The sequence below is a fragment of the Pogoniulus pusillus genome, chromosome 5 (genome assembly GCF_015220805.1).
Source record: "Pogoniulus pusillus isolate bPogPus1 chromosome 5, bPogPus1.pri, whole genome shotgun sequence".
NCBI lineage: Eukaryota > Metazoa > Chordata > Aves > Piciformes > Lybiidae > Pogoniulus > Pogoniulus pusillus.
In genome coordinates this window covers 12731746-12744168 of record NC_087268.1, presented here as the reverse complement: position 1 = coordinate 12744168, position 12423 = coordinate 12731746, and positions in this window count along the sequence as shown.

Here is a 12423-nt window from a genome sequence, read left to right as displayed (position 1 = left end):
GATAGAATTTCTTATGTTCAAGTTTGTGCCTGCCACCCCTTGTTGTATCACTGGGCACCACTGAACAAACATTGGGCACAACCTCCTCTGACACTCACCCTTTCAGTATTTGCAAGCATTTATGAGATCCCCCTTCAACCTTCTCCTTTCCAGACCAAAGTGTCCAAATTCTCTCAATCTTTAATCATAAGAGAGACGTTCTAGTCCCCTAATCATCTAATGTCCTCTTATTTCCTCCCACATGAGTGTGGAGAAGCAAACAAACCCCCAAGTAAAGCTTAACTCATATCTGATTTAATTAAAAATCATTTGCCTACAATGCTCAGGAAGACTCACAGGTCTCTTGAGCATGTAGGTTCAACTTCATATTGCTTTGCACAGTTGCAATGCTCATGCTTCTTTTTGCACTAAGGGAAACTATAATACAAGAAAGTAGTGAAACCAAATCTTTCAAGCAACTAGACAAAGGACAGCAATGTCACCTGTGTACCACCTCCAACAAAGCAAGAAAGGTTGTGATCTAAGTGAATCAAGGCAGGGAATTTTAGCTTGTCCATTTCTGCTTGTCTGCAGGTCCAGTGGGGAGAGTTTATTTATTTCAACCACCAGAAAGTTGTCTTTCTTTAATTTGAAAAGGCTTAATGAAGTAACATCAAACAAGACCACTTCTCTTAACTGTTCAGAGAGGCTTTCAGCAATGAGCCTGGCCAGGGACTTATGCCTGGCAGCAGTGGTGCTAGGGTTCAAGGAGAAACTATTTTGCTTGCTGCTAACAGGTCTCAAAAGGATGAGGAAGGGGTATGGAGGGAGGCAGCACTGTTCAGGGCTCCAGCTGTGCCCCTTATGCACAGTTGATTGCCTGCCTCATACATCCCATCCTGTTTACCTCCCTCTGACTCACATCTTTGTCTTGCACCAGGATAACTTTGCTCAAAGTCCAATTTTGCAGGTGTCTGAACTGACTGTGCTGGGGCTAAGGGAATGGTCCTCTGTGTAATGGAAGTCAAATCAGTGATTTGGGGCCATGAGCATCTCCCCTATGAAAAGAGACTGAGAAGCCTGGAGCTGTTTAATCTGGAGAAGAGGAGCCTGAGAGAGGATCTGATCAAAGTACACAAATATCTGAGGGTTGGGTGTCAAGTGGATGGGGCCAATCTCTTTTTGCTGGTCAGCAGCAATAAGACAAGGACCAACAGCTACAAACTGGAACATAGAAGGTTTCACCTCAACATGAGAAGAAGCTTCTTTACAGTGAAGGTGATGGAGCACTGGAACAGGCTGCTCAGAGAGCTTGTGGAGTCTTCTTCTCTGGAGACTCTCAAAACCCGCCTGGATGCATTCCTGTGTGAACTGCCCTAGGGGATCCTGTCTTGGCAGGAAGGTTGGACTCAATGATCCCTGAAGGTCACTTCCAACCTCTAAAGTTCTGTGATTATGTGAAAAACCCTATGCAGTGCTAAAAAAATGAATGTTAGCTGGCAGCTCACTTCTCTGGTGGAGGCTCTGAGCTGAGCCTGGAGGTCTGCAGGAGGCGTCAGAGTGGAATTCAAGAGGTATTACCAAAAATCACAGTGATCCAGAAAGCAGAGCTCCACATCCCAGGAATCAGATTCTGTGCAGAATAAAGCATGCTTCACAGCAAATAATGCCTTAATGCTGCAGCCTGGGACACCACTTGGGAAAGAATTGTGTGTCTCCTTCAAATGTCTACAGGAAGAATTTAAGAAGTGACTTCTTTACTGTGAGAGTGACAGAGCATCAGAACAGCCTGATCAGAGAGGTTGTAGAGTCTCCATTTCTGAATAGATCATCTCTGGATTCACTTGCCTGGATGTGTTCCTGTGTGATCTTCTCTAGGTGAACCTGCCTTGACCAGGAGATTAGACCTGATGATCTCCAGGGCAACCCCTACAATTCTGTTATTCTGTGATTCTATATGGTATGACTCAGGGCTCTGCTCCTGGAAAACAGCACTGTAGCCATCCTATCTGTCAGGTCTGGTCTGAGGTGCACAGCTGGGCTCTGCAATGGTCTCTGGTCCTCTCCTAGCTCCAAGGTTTGTCAGAGACTTGCTGTGCAGGGAGGACATGTTTCACCCTGAGGTGACATTAGGAGAAAATGCATTGTCCTAGTTCTGGAAGCATCCTTCAAAACCTACACCTTCCTGCTGAGATGAACAAGCATCCCATTTCAAACAGCAGCAACTCCATCACTCAACGGAGAGCACTGTGGGCTGGGCCCAAATGCAAGCTTCTGTTCTCTTCCCAAGAATGTCTGTCCAAATTAAGTTAACGAATAAAGGCTGTCTGTGGCTTGAGGAGGTAATAGCAGGCAGTTGGTTGGCAGCTCAGGAGCTCATGAGCCAGCAGACACCAGAGAATGAAGGCTTTGTCTGCACTTATGTGTCACTTGATAGCTGAAGAGTGAAATCCGTGTTTTTTACATCCCAGACTAAGGCACTGAGCTTTGGAATGGGGAGCTGGTGGCACAGGGTGTATGGGGGCAGCAATCTTGGCAGAGGAGGGCACTGCCTGGTACCCCCATTCACTCAGCTCCCTCCCACCTCCGTTGCAAGGAGTCTTGCAGATGTCAGCCCTGACAAAAGCATGCAAACGGGAGGGACGTCAGTGCAGATTTACATCCAAAGGTCGCCATGTCCTGAGTGGTAAATGGGTGGACAAAGAAGTTAATCGAGGAGTCAGAAAGGGCAACCTGAAGAGGAGAGGCAGCTGGGAGTGTGGAAGCAGAAATCAAGGCAATTAGCAGGAAAAAAGAGGGAGAGCTTTGCATGCCTTTCCAATTTTTCCACATGGCAAGAACAGCACCATATTATCTGAAACAGAACTACTTTTACTGTCAGCTGAGAGGGACCAAAACAGAGGCTTAAACTGATGCCTGCCTGCACCACGCCTGTCTTTCTTCCCACACAAACCAGTGACTCCACCACAAACCAACAGAAAAATGCTGCCCATGCAGCTCCCTGAAGTTACAGAGCAGGGAGGGTGAAAGTGGTGCCATCCCTACTCACAGGCAGGCTCTGCTATGAAATATCTGCTGCAGCAACGTGTAGGAGTGCCCACCAGAAAATCGAGACTGACCCTACACATGGGTGCATGACAAACATGAGGCTTAAAGATGGCCAGGCTGCCCAGAGCTTGCACTGCAGCTATCACAAGCAGCAACAGGTCACTGCAGCCCGCAGCCAAGTAGGCATTTCTGAACTATTGTTCAGGGTACAGACTGAGGTCATGTTCCCTTTTAAGCTGAGTCAATCTTTTTACTGAGTTCATTGGGAGCTCAGGCTGAAGCTAGAGGCTGCTGGATGGATCAAGAATCATCTTTCAGAGCTTGTATGGAGTTGTACTACCCTCAGGGTGTTTGGGATGTGGAGAAGGCAAAAGCATCATCCACATAACTAAAAACAAACCAGATAAAAAATGTTCCAAGAATATTGATATGCAATGCACTTTTTTATGCCTTTCTCTACTTTTTGGTTTTTTTTTTGTTTGGTTGGTTTTAATAAAACCACAGGAGGAACTGCTTTTTCAGGTGGCAGGATTTGTTAGATCATTGAACTGATTCAGTTGTAAAAGACCTCTAAGATCATCGAGTCCAAGTGACAACCTAAGACCACCATGGCCAGTAAACCATGTTCCAAAGTGCCATGTCCACGTGGGGTTTTTTAACACCTCCAGGGATGGTGACTCTGCCACCTGCCTGGGCAGCCTGTTCCAATGCCTGATAATCCTTCCTGTAAAGAATTTCTTCCTAATATCCAATGTAAACCTCCTCTGCTGCAACTTGAGGCCATTACTTCTCCTCTTACCACTAGTTACATGGGAGAAGAGACCAACACCCACTAAATGCCACAAGGTTCTTGACTGGCTTTTCGCATAGGCTCTGCCAAAGATTGTGGCACACACAGAAAAAAGTACGTGGCTATTGGTCAAAGGCAAGTCATTTAGCTTAAGGACAACTGGGTGTCATCCTGGGGTCTTTAGAACACAGAAGATCTGTCTGTCTGGTCTAATGGTCTCTTTTGGCTTTCAGACCCATGAACACTCAGTTTGTTTCTCAAAAGCTGGATGCAAATTATGCCAATAATATAAGTGTCCAGTGTTGCACTTACCATTGTGCTGGGTGTGTTTGGTAGTCATGCTCTTGCCCAGCTGCCCAGGGAGATCTTTTTCTACACTTGTCCCTGTTTGGTTGCTTCTGTTATTAAATTCCACAGTGACAAACCCTGGAGAAATGAGAGAGAGGTTTTTTATTTCGTTCCAGCTGTAAATGTGTGAATACTTTTATCACAGATTGTCTCTGCAAATGTCACAGACAATGAAGCATTTTTGCACAAGCCAAGCCAAGAGCATAAAAATGTCTCCTGGACAATATTTTGTCTGCGGTGCTGGTAGATGTTTGTGCAGCTGGGTTTGGGACAACAACGGAGATTCATCCCTTTCTGTGGTATTTGAGCATCCTCAGGAAGAAGTAAGGTGACCATAGGGACAAAGCTGCCAGGTTACACCTAGTCAGGGAGACTTTTTTTGCCCATTTCCCAGACTCAGAGAAAAAACACAGTGGGGGTTTTGTTTCTCAAAGCTGCAGCTCAGCAGCAGTGATGGCAGGTCATATTTTACAATTGGGGCCAGGGCAGGATGAAAACCAGAGACCGAGTTTCTCGATGGCCCTTACTTTACACTGCAATCATGGAACGGCTTGAGTTGGAAGGGACCTTAAATTTCATGTACTTCCAATTGCCCTGTCCGGGCAGGGACACCTTCCACCAGATCAGGTTGCTCAAATCCTCATCCAGCCTGATATGAAGCACTTTCAGGGATGAAGCACCCACAACTCCTTTGCACAACATCTCAGTGCCTCATCACCCTCATAGTAAAGAACTTCTCCCTAAAGTCTGATCCACATGTACCTTGCTCTGGTTTAACATTGCTCACTCCTCGCAGTGCCAAGGGGCTCTGAGCGCGCAGGGATCTCGCTCCTCACGCCACTTACGGTTCTTTCTTTTTTCCCCTCCCCTTCTTTTCTTTGCGAGAAGCTTTACGTCTCCGCAGCAGCTTCTCCCTGCATCTCTCCCCCCTCCACCCCGCTCAGCATCCCCTCACCTCCGCCACAAAACCGCCACACACACGCACGCACGCACTCGCGGGCAGGCACAAAGGCTTTAGAAGCCAGCCTTTATGTGCCCCCGCAGCTGCCCGCGCAGCCCCTGCTCCAGCGCTCGCCCGGCAAGGACGCGTATTCTTCAGCTCCCAAAGGCCCCCATTGCTGTCAATTAGTTACGGGACGCCACCGGGATTCAAGGCTGACAGCTCCGGCAAAGCAGGAGAAATGGGCTCAGTGGGGAGCGAGGGGGCCTGCCCTCTTTCTTCCCCCCCACGTCTTTTTCACCACAAGAAATACCTTTCTCAACAAGGCTTTTTAAGTGTGTGTGTGTGTGTGTGTGTGTGTGTGTCCGGCTCCATCCCACCGCCCGGGCATGCATGCAGGGACATGGACGTACAGAGCCGCACGGCGCCAGGAGATGCGAAATGCGATGCAAAGGGGGTGCTGTGTGAGACCTGACCCGCTGAGATAGGGGGTCATCAATATCTGTGAATGCTGCTTTCTCACCCTCCTCCATTCTGGTCTCCAGTTACAAATCCCACCCTCCCCACACCCTCGCTCGCCCCCCCTCCCCCTTGTCTCTCAGCTCCCCAGGATGAGCATAACATCTTATTTCTCCCGTACTTTCCCACCCAGGCTGGCTTTTTGGAAGGGGAGGGAAAGGGCAAGGTTAAAACATGACTCTGCAACAAATGTGGGTTTCACGCGGCGGTGTTTTATCCACCAGCACCGAGCATCTTCATCTCATCTCTCTGCGTGCAACCTGGAGCGTCACACAGCAAGCTCACGGAGAAGAGGGGGGAGTAAACCCAGGAGGGGGATGCTGACCCAGTGATTTCACGGCGAACGTTGGTGCTCTGAGATTTAGGGAAGACACAAAGGCTGTAATGGTTTGGGAGTGAGGGACCTTTTTGGCTGGACCATGGAAATACGATATATTTCAAGAGAGTGCATTCCCACGCTTTCGGCCCTGGTATTGCCTCTGGAAGAAAATCCAATCCAAGCGTTGGCTTTGGTGATCTGGAGCAGAATGTGTTTCGTGTGAACCCCACCTTTGGCTCCTGTCATAAATGCTAGTTAGAAATGGGATGCATTCACTTATATTTTTTTGTTTTCTTAGATGTTTGGGTAGTATGGAGGCTCTTATGCCAGTTGTGGATCTGGCCCACCCAAACTAGTCTCTGTGGATCAAAGAGAGATAACAAAACAGCATTTAAACATACTTATTTTCCCCTTGTTTTTGCTATAGGCTGTTTGTGTGTCTCTTGTCAAGTCACTTCATCAAGCCCCCAGCTGAGCCATGAGTAGCTTCACTCACTGGCTCATCGCTTTGTCTCCTGCCTTGAGGCACAACTGAGCCAGGGTGACTGCATTTCACACGCCTTCTTGGGCTCAAATGATCCTTTCATCTGAAACACTTGAAGATAAGAGCAGCTCAAATTCATTTTCTTGGACCAAAATTCTCCCCATAAGTTTGGATCCTGACTGGACGCAACCCAGAAAAAGAGCAGTCTTTCACTTTGGCTGCATCTGAAGCCTCCAGTTCAAGCCCACACGGCAGTGTCTTGCACAAACAACTCATCTCAAGAGACTTCTGCTTCCTGGAGAGATGAAATCTTTTAGAAACAGTGTAAGAAGAGATTTCAATTCCCTAGGAAAAAAAAAATCCTTCACTCCCACCCACAGCTTGGCATCAGTACGGAACCATGGGCCCCTGCCTAATTTAAAATCAGATTTAGACAACAAGCTCTGGGCTATTACAGTGGGAATGAGAAGCCTGCACTAAGAATGGAAAAACCCATGGACATCCATGAGGGCTGGCAGAGGAGGTTGGGAGAGTTGTGCGTGGCTTAAATTGAGCGTGCACTACTATTTTCGCACTGTGGGTGCTGGGGAGCAAGCAAGGAAGCAAAAAGGCTCAGTCTTACAATGGGCAGATGTGGTAAACTGTTTATAAGAGAGGCTGACAGCCTTCCCAGGCCACTGGAGGAATCAGCTGTCCAAGGAGTGGCTTCTAAATGAAACAGCCTCCGTGCAGTTTGTGCATCTGGACAAAGGATAGGTTTATTTTGGATGTGCTAGTAAAACTGCTGTCTGCGAGCTGTAAGGTCATACAGCCAAGGTCTGGCTGATGTCTGGTGAGGAAGCTTTCCTCTGGGCCTCCTCTCTCATTGCGCAAATGCAGGCCTTGTAAAAAGTAAGAATATATTCACTGTTTCCCTACAGAGCAAGTACTGCAATGAGTGAACTCACTGTAATGAGTTCAGACTCGCTTCTCCTGCAGCATAAAGTCTTCTTGGCACAAGAAGAACCCTTAGTGACAAAATGCTTTGGACCCTGAACAAGGGATTGGTGATGGTCAAGGTACAAGTTACTTTTGGAGAGATTTTGATTGAACTCCAGAAGAAAATCTTTCACCATGAAGACAGTTGGAATAATGTCCCAAGGGATTCCCCTACATTGGACAGTTTTAAGATTTAGCTTGACAGGGTGCTGGGCCTTCCCATTTAAAGGCAGAAAGGTTGGGCCAGATGATCCTTGAGTTCCGTTCCATCAGGCATTCTATGATTATTTCCATGTGCATAGCAAGGCAGAAATAACCTGTTAGCATGATGGGTATCAGCTGGGTGTCCCATTGCTAGACCATGCAAAAAAGAGACTGTTGCACCTGAAAAGATTAACTTTCTCTTCCCTCTTTAGACAGGATTCTGGCCCATGTTATTGCTGCCAGTATGCTATGCATTTTACAGCTAATCTGAGAAGCCACTGGCTTCCATGGCCATTAATCCAGTAATTCTCACTATTGTTGTGTTCATACAACCATGTTCAATGACAACATGTTGCTCTTTTAAAATATCTCTGAAACCAAACCTTGCCAGAAAGGAAGAGTTCAAAGATCTGTATTTGGTGCCATACTGCCTTCTGAACCATGGCACTGTGGTAAAGGGTTGGACTTGATGATCTGTGAGGTCTCTTCCAACCTTGGTGATACTGTGATACTGTGTGATACTGTGACCTCACTAAGTTAGAGAGAATGAGAAAGGCTGAACTGGAAACACCAAGGGATGTCTTATAAATAATGGAAGTGCATTAGCAGCACCAAGATGGGAAGCAAGTGGGAGATGACAAAAGTGGGATGCTGAAAAGTGGCCAATAAGCAGAGTGGATCTCACATGGCGCTTGCTGGGAGGGCGGATGGGTCATGTGCATGCTCATTGGGCTGTAGAAAATTTGACAACATCAAAATAGCCTCTTTATTAACACCTCTTCACTGAGGGAGACAAGAAGTCACCTCCCTCCCTTCTCCATGTCTCCTTCATCACCTGTGCCATAGAGCATCTCACACTTCACCTGCTGAGAACAACTTCTTGTGGGAGATGTTTGTCACCGTGTCTAAGTGCATTATTGACAGGGTCAAGAGATGCAGCTCAAAACCTTGAGTAAAGAAGTATCAAAGTTTCCTGCTACAGACAGTGTGGTGGAAATGGTCAGGAAAAGGTAAAAATGATCTCTGGAATGAAATCCTTGTGAGGTAGCCCCACAGAACTGCTGGCTTGCTTCCATCTTGCATGCTAATGCAGAAACATGAGTTTCTTTGGCAGTGATGAAAGGAAAACATGTCTCATATCACATGAGACCCCTGAGACTGGGACAGAGGGCAGGAGCATATGAGACAAGAAGGGATCTTTCTTCTCCTTTCCATTCCCATTAGCACTGAGCAGCACATAGGAAGAAAGAATTTTGATGCCTAAAGAGATAAATGCTCTCTGTAGTTTTGCTGATAGAGATAGAGGTCTAGGAGAAACATCCCACTAGTCAGCACCCTGGTGGGATGGAGTACCTCACTAGTCTGCTTTGGACAGGCTAAAGAGACTGTTAAAATCTGCTTTACTTTGCAACTGGTAGAGGCAGAACTGGAGGCTGCACCAAGTCTGTAAAGAAACGAAAACTTTCTCAAGGGTGAATTGTAATCCAGATTTTGATAAAAGTTTTCTGGTCTACTCTGGTGCTCTCTCCTGGGACACCTTATGGATTAACTTCCTGAAGTCAGGCGGTGGGGACTAGAGGTCTGCTTTGCAGGAAAGGTCTGTTAGTCCTCACCTTAGGATTGTAGATAGCTCTGTGTTAAAATGCACAGCTGTGAGAGATAAATTCCTTGCTTTAGAAATGCAGTGCAGTGGGAAAGACTGACCAGAAAGCTCTTCCTGATCTGAAGCACCTGATGAATGGCCCCACCTGGGAAATGGTTCAGTGATGAGAAGGCAGAGTTAAAAGAGCAGGGTTCAGATCCTGCCCTGTCACTGATGCCCTGTGTGACCTTGGTGACCTTTCACAAACTACTTAGCCAACTACAGCGTTTCATGTTCCCCAGCTGCTGTAACCAGGGCTGATTATACCCAACCTCAGGTGGTTATAACCCCACACAATTGTAGGCATGATAGAGCAGCAAGGTCTCTTGTTTCTTAGACTACTCACATTACACACCACAGTACTCCAGCAACCAGGTGGAGATGCATGTGACAGTGGAACTGCCATTCTGCATGAGTTTTGATCTTATTAAAGGTGGCAGCAATACTGGGCTGCAGAGCTTACAAAGAAACAATCAGAATGCAATAACAAGGGGATACAACATGACTCTCCTGCCCCTTTCAGACAAGGTGTACTTAGAATCATAGAACTCTTGAGGTGGGAAGAGACCTTTGAGATCATCAAGTCCAACTGCTTGCCTAGAACTCACAACCCCACTACTAATGCTAGTCACTACCACTAAATCATGTCCCTAAGCACTACATCTACATGTCTTTTAAATACCTCCAGGGGTGGTGACTCCACCACCTCCCTGGGCAGCCTGTTCCAACACTTGATAACACTTTCTGTGAAGAATTTTTTTCTGATATCCAACCTAAACTTCCCCTGGCACAACTCGAGGCTATTTGTTCTTGTCCTGTCACTTGTCATCTCGTTGAACCCCTCTGAAGTGAGCAGGGACATCTTTGATTAGATCAGGTTGCCCAAGTTCCCACCAAGTTTGACCTTGACTGTTGTCAAGGATGGGGCCCCCTACCTCCCTGAGCAACCTGTTCTTGCATTTCACTAACCTTATTGTAAAGAACTTCCTCCTAATGTCCAACCTAAATCTACCCTGCTCCAGTTTAAAACTATTGGCCCTCATCCAACTGCTACATGCCCTTCTAAACAGCCCCTCCCCAGCATTCTTGTAGGTTCCCTGCAGATACTGAAATGCTGCTATAAGGTGTCCCCAGAGCCTTCTCCTCTTCAGGCTGAACTATCCAAGTTCTCCCAGCCTGTCTTCACAGGAGAGATTCTCTAGCCCTGTGATAATCATTGTGGTGCTCCTCTGATCCTGCTCCAGCAGTTCCCATGTTGAGGACTGCAGAGTTGTACACAGTACTCTAGGTGAGATCTCACCAGACAAGAGCAGAGCAGAGTGGCAGAATCACCCTTCTCAGTCTGCTGGTCATGCTTCTTTTGATGCAGCCCAGGATACAAATTGCCTTCTTGGCAGCAAGTGCACACTGCTGGCTTATGTTCACTTTCTCATCCACCAGCACCATTAAGTCATTTTCTGAAGGGCTGCTCTCAATGTGAAGCCAGTTTGAAGTCTCCCTCCTCTCCTTGCACTGGCCATCAGCCTCAACCGCTATGACCACTCAGCACACCATGGCTTACTCAGTAGTAAAAATGGCAGCAAATTTCATTCCACTAGTCCTTTTACACTAGAGGAGCAGCTCCTTCATGGCCAAACATGACTGTCATATCTATCCCAGTCTCTACTCTTCTGGTGATCCATGGTGGCCATGTCTGCCATCTTGAAGGCATAAGGCATTTAGCATCCTGGGCTGACAGGCAGCCCTGCATGGTTCAGATGAGGGATGCAGGAACAGGTGTGGATGCTATAGGATATGTAACACCACATAGCTTAATCTGGAAAGGCTTCAGCAGGATGGGAGGTTGAAGACTGTACAATTCATCCTATGGTGTACAATTTAAAAAGGCATTATCTCCCCTTCTTCTTTCAAGGAGTGATTTGATCTACAAGCACTTCAAGGGAAAGGAGATTCCCAATATCAAAGAGCTCCTTAATCTAGCAGAAAAGGACTTTTATGAGAACCATCTGCCAGCAGCTGAGGCCAGACAAATTCAGACTGAAAATCAAGGTGCACATTTTCAACTGTGAAAGTAATTAATCTGTAGGGCACAGTACCTCCAAGGGCAGTTCGATCACTGGCAGGCCTGAAATCAGGACCAGATGCTTTTCTGGAAGAGATGGTATCACCTAGCCAGGGACAGCAAGGTTGGGACAGGAACTGTGCAGGGTTAGGCTGGAGAGCCACAACCAGAGTCACTACTGGCCTGACAGCCCACGCTCCATGCAGGAATGTGCTTCATATATTTACATGTGCACCACCTGGATGAATTCAGTGTGACCTGCCCTAGGTGATCTTGCCCTGGCAGGAGGGTTGGACTCTATGATCTTGAGAGATCCCTGCCAACTCCTAACATTTACATTTGCTTATGTGTAACTTCACACATACTGCCCCAGCTGGCATGGATCAGCATCCCCTCATCCAAAGGTCTGCTCCACACTCTGTTTATTTTACCCATTTCAGTTTTCAAGCACTGCATGAGCACCTGGCCTGAACTCAGGGGCCAAAATCTCCACCCTCAATGTATGACCTCACAGTGTGGGGAGTGGAGAGTGGCCAGACAGCTGCTCACCTGGCAGAGAAGGATGCTGCTGCCCACCTTTCCACCACAGTCCCCAGTCACAGGTCCATTTCTTTGGGCTGGCACTGCCTCGCAGCTTCTTGAGTATGACCTGGAGCCTGCACTGAGGATCAGTGCATTGGTCAAATTCCTGTATTTACTACTCTTTCCCTGCCCCAAGACCTCAAAACCAAAAATAAAACCCCAACCCCCCATGCTGCCAACAACCAAGCTCCAGGCCCTTTAACTGATGGTCTCAGAGGAGGGACTCTACTTATCTGGCTGCCTCGCTTACCCCAGCTCCCTTCTTGCCCAAGCCTCTGTGGTTGCTCCATCTATCCTTTCCTCCTCCCTACCCCTTTTTTCCTCCTGATTAACAAGTGTGCACTGTTACAGTTGTGGCCACTCCCTCCATCACGTTTCTTCCCTTTCTTATGGCACCAAGGATTTTTATTTTAGGGGGGAATATATGTGCAACTTATCCTTGCACAGGTTGATGCCTTTCCATGTGGGCAGCAGGATGTTATGAAGCATTGCAGCTGGTGCTCCAGTGCTGAGCAGCTCAAGGTCCAG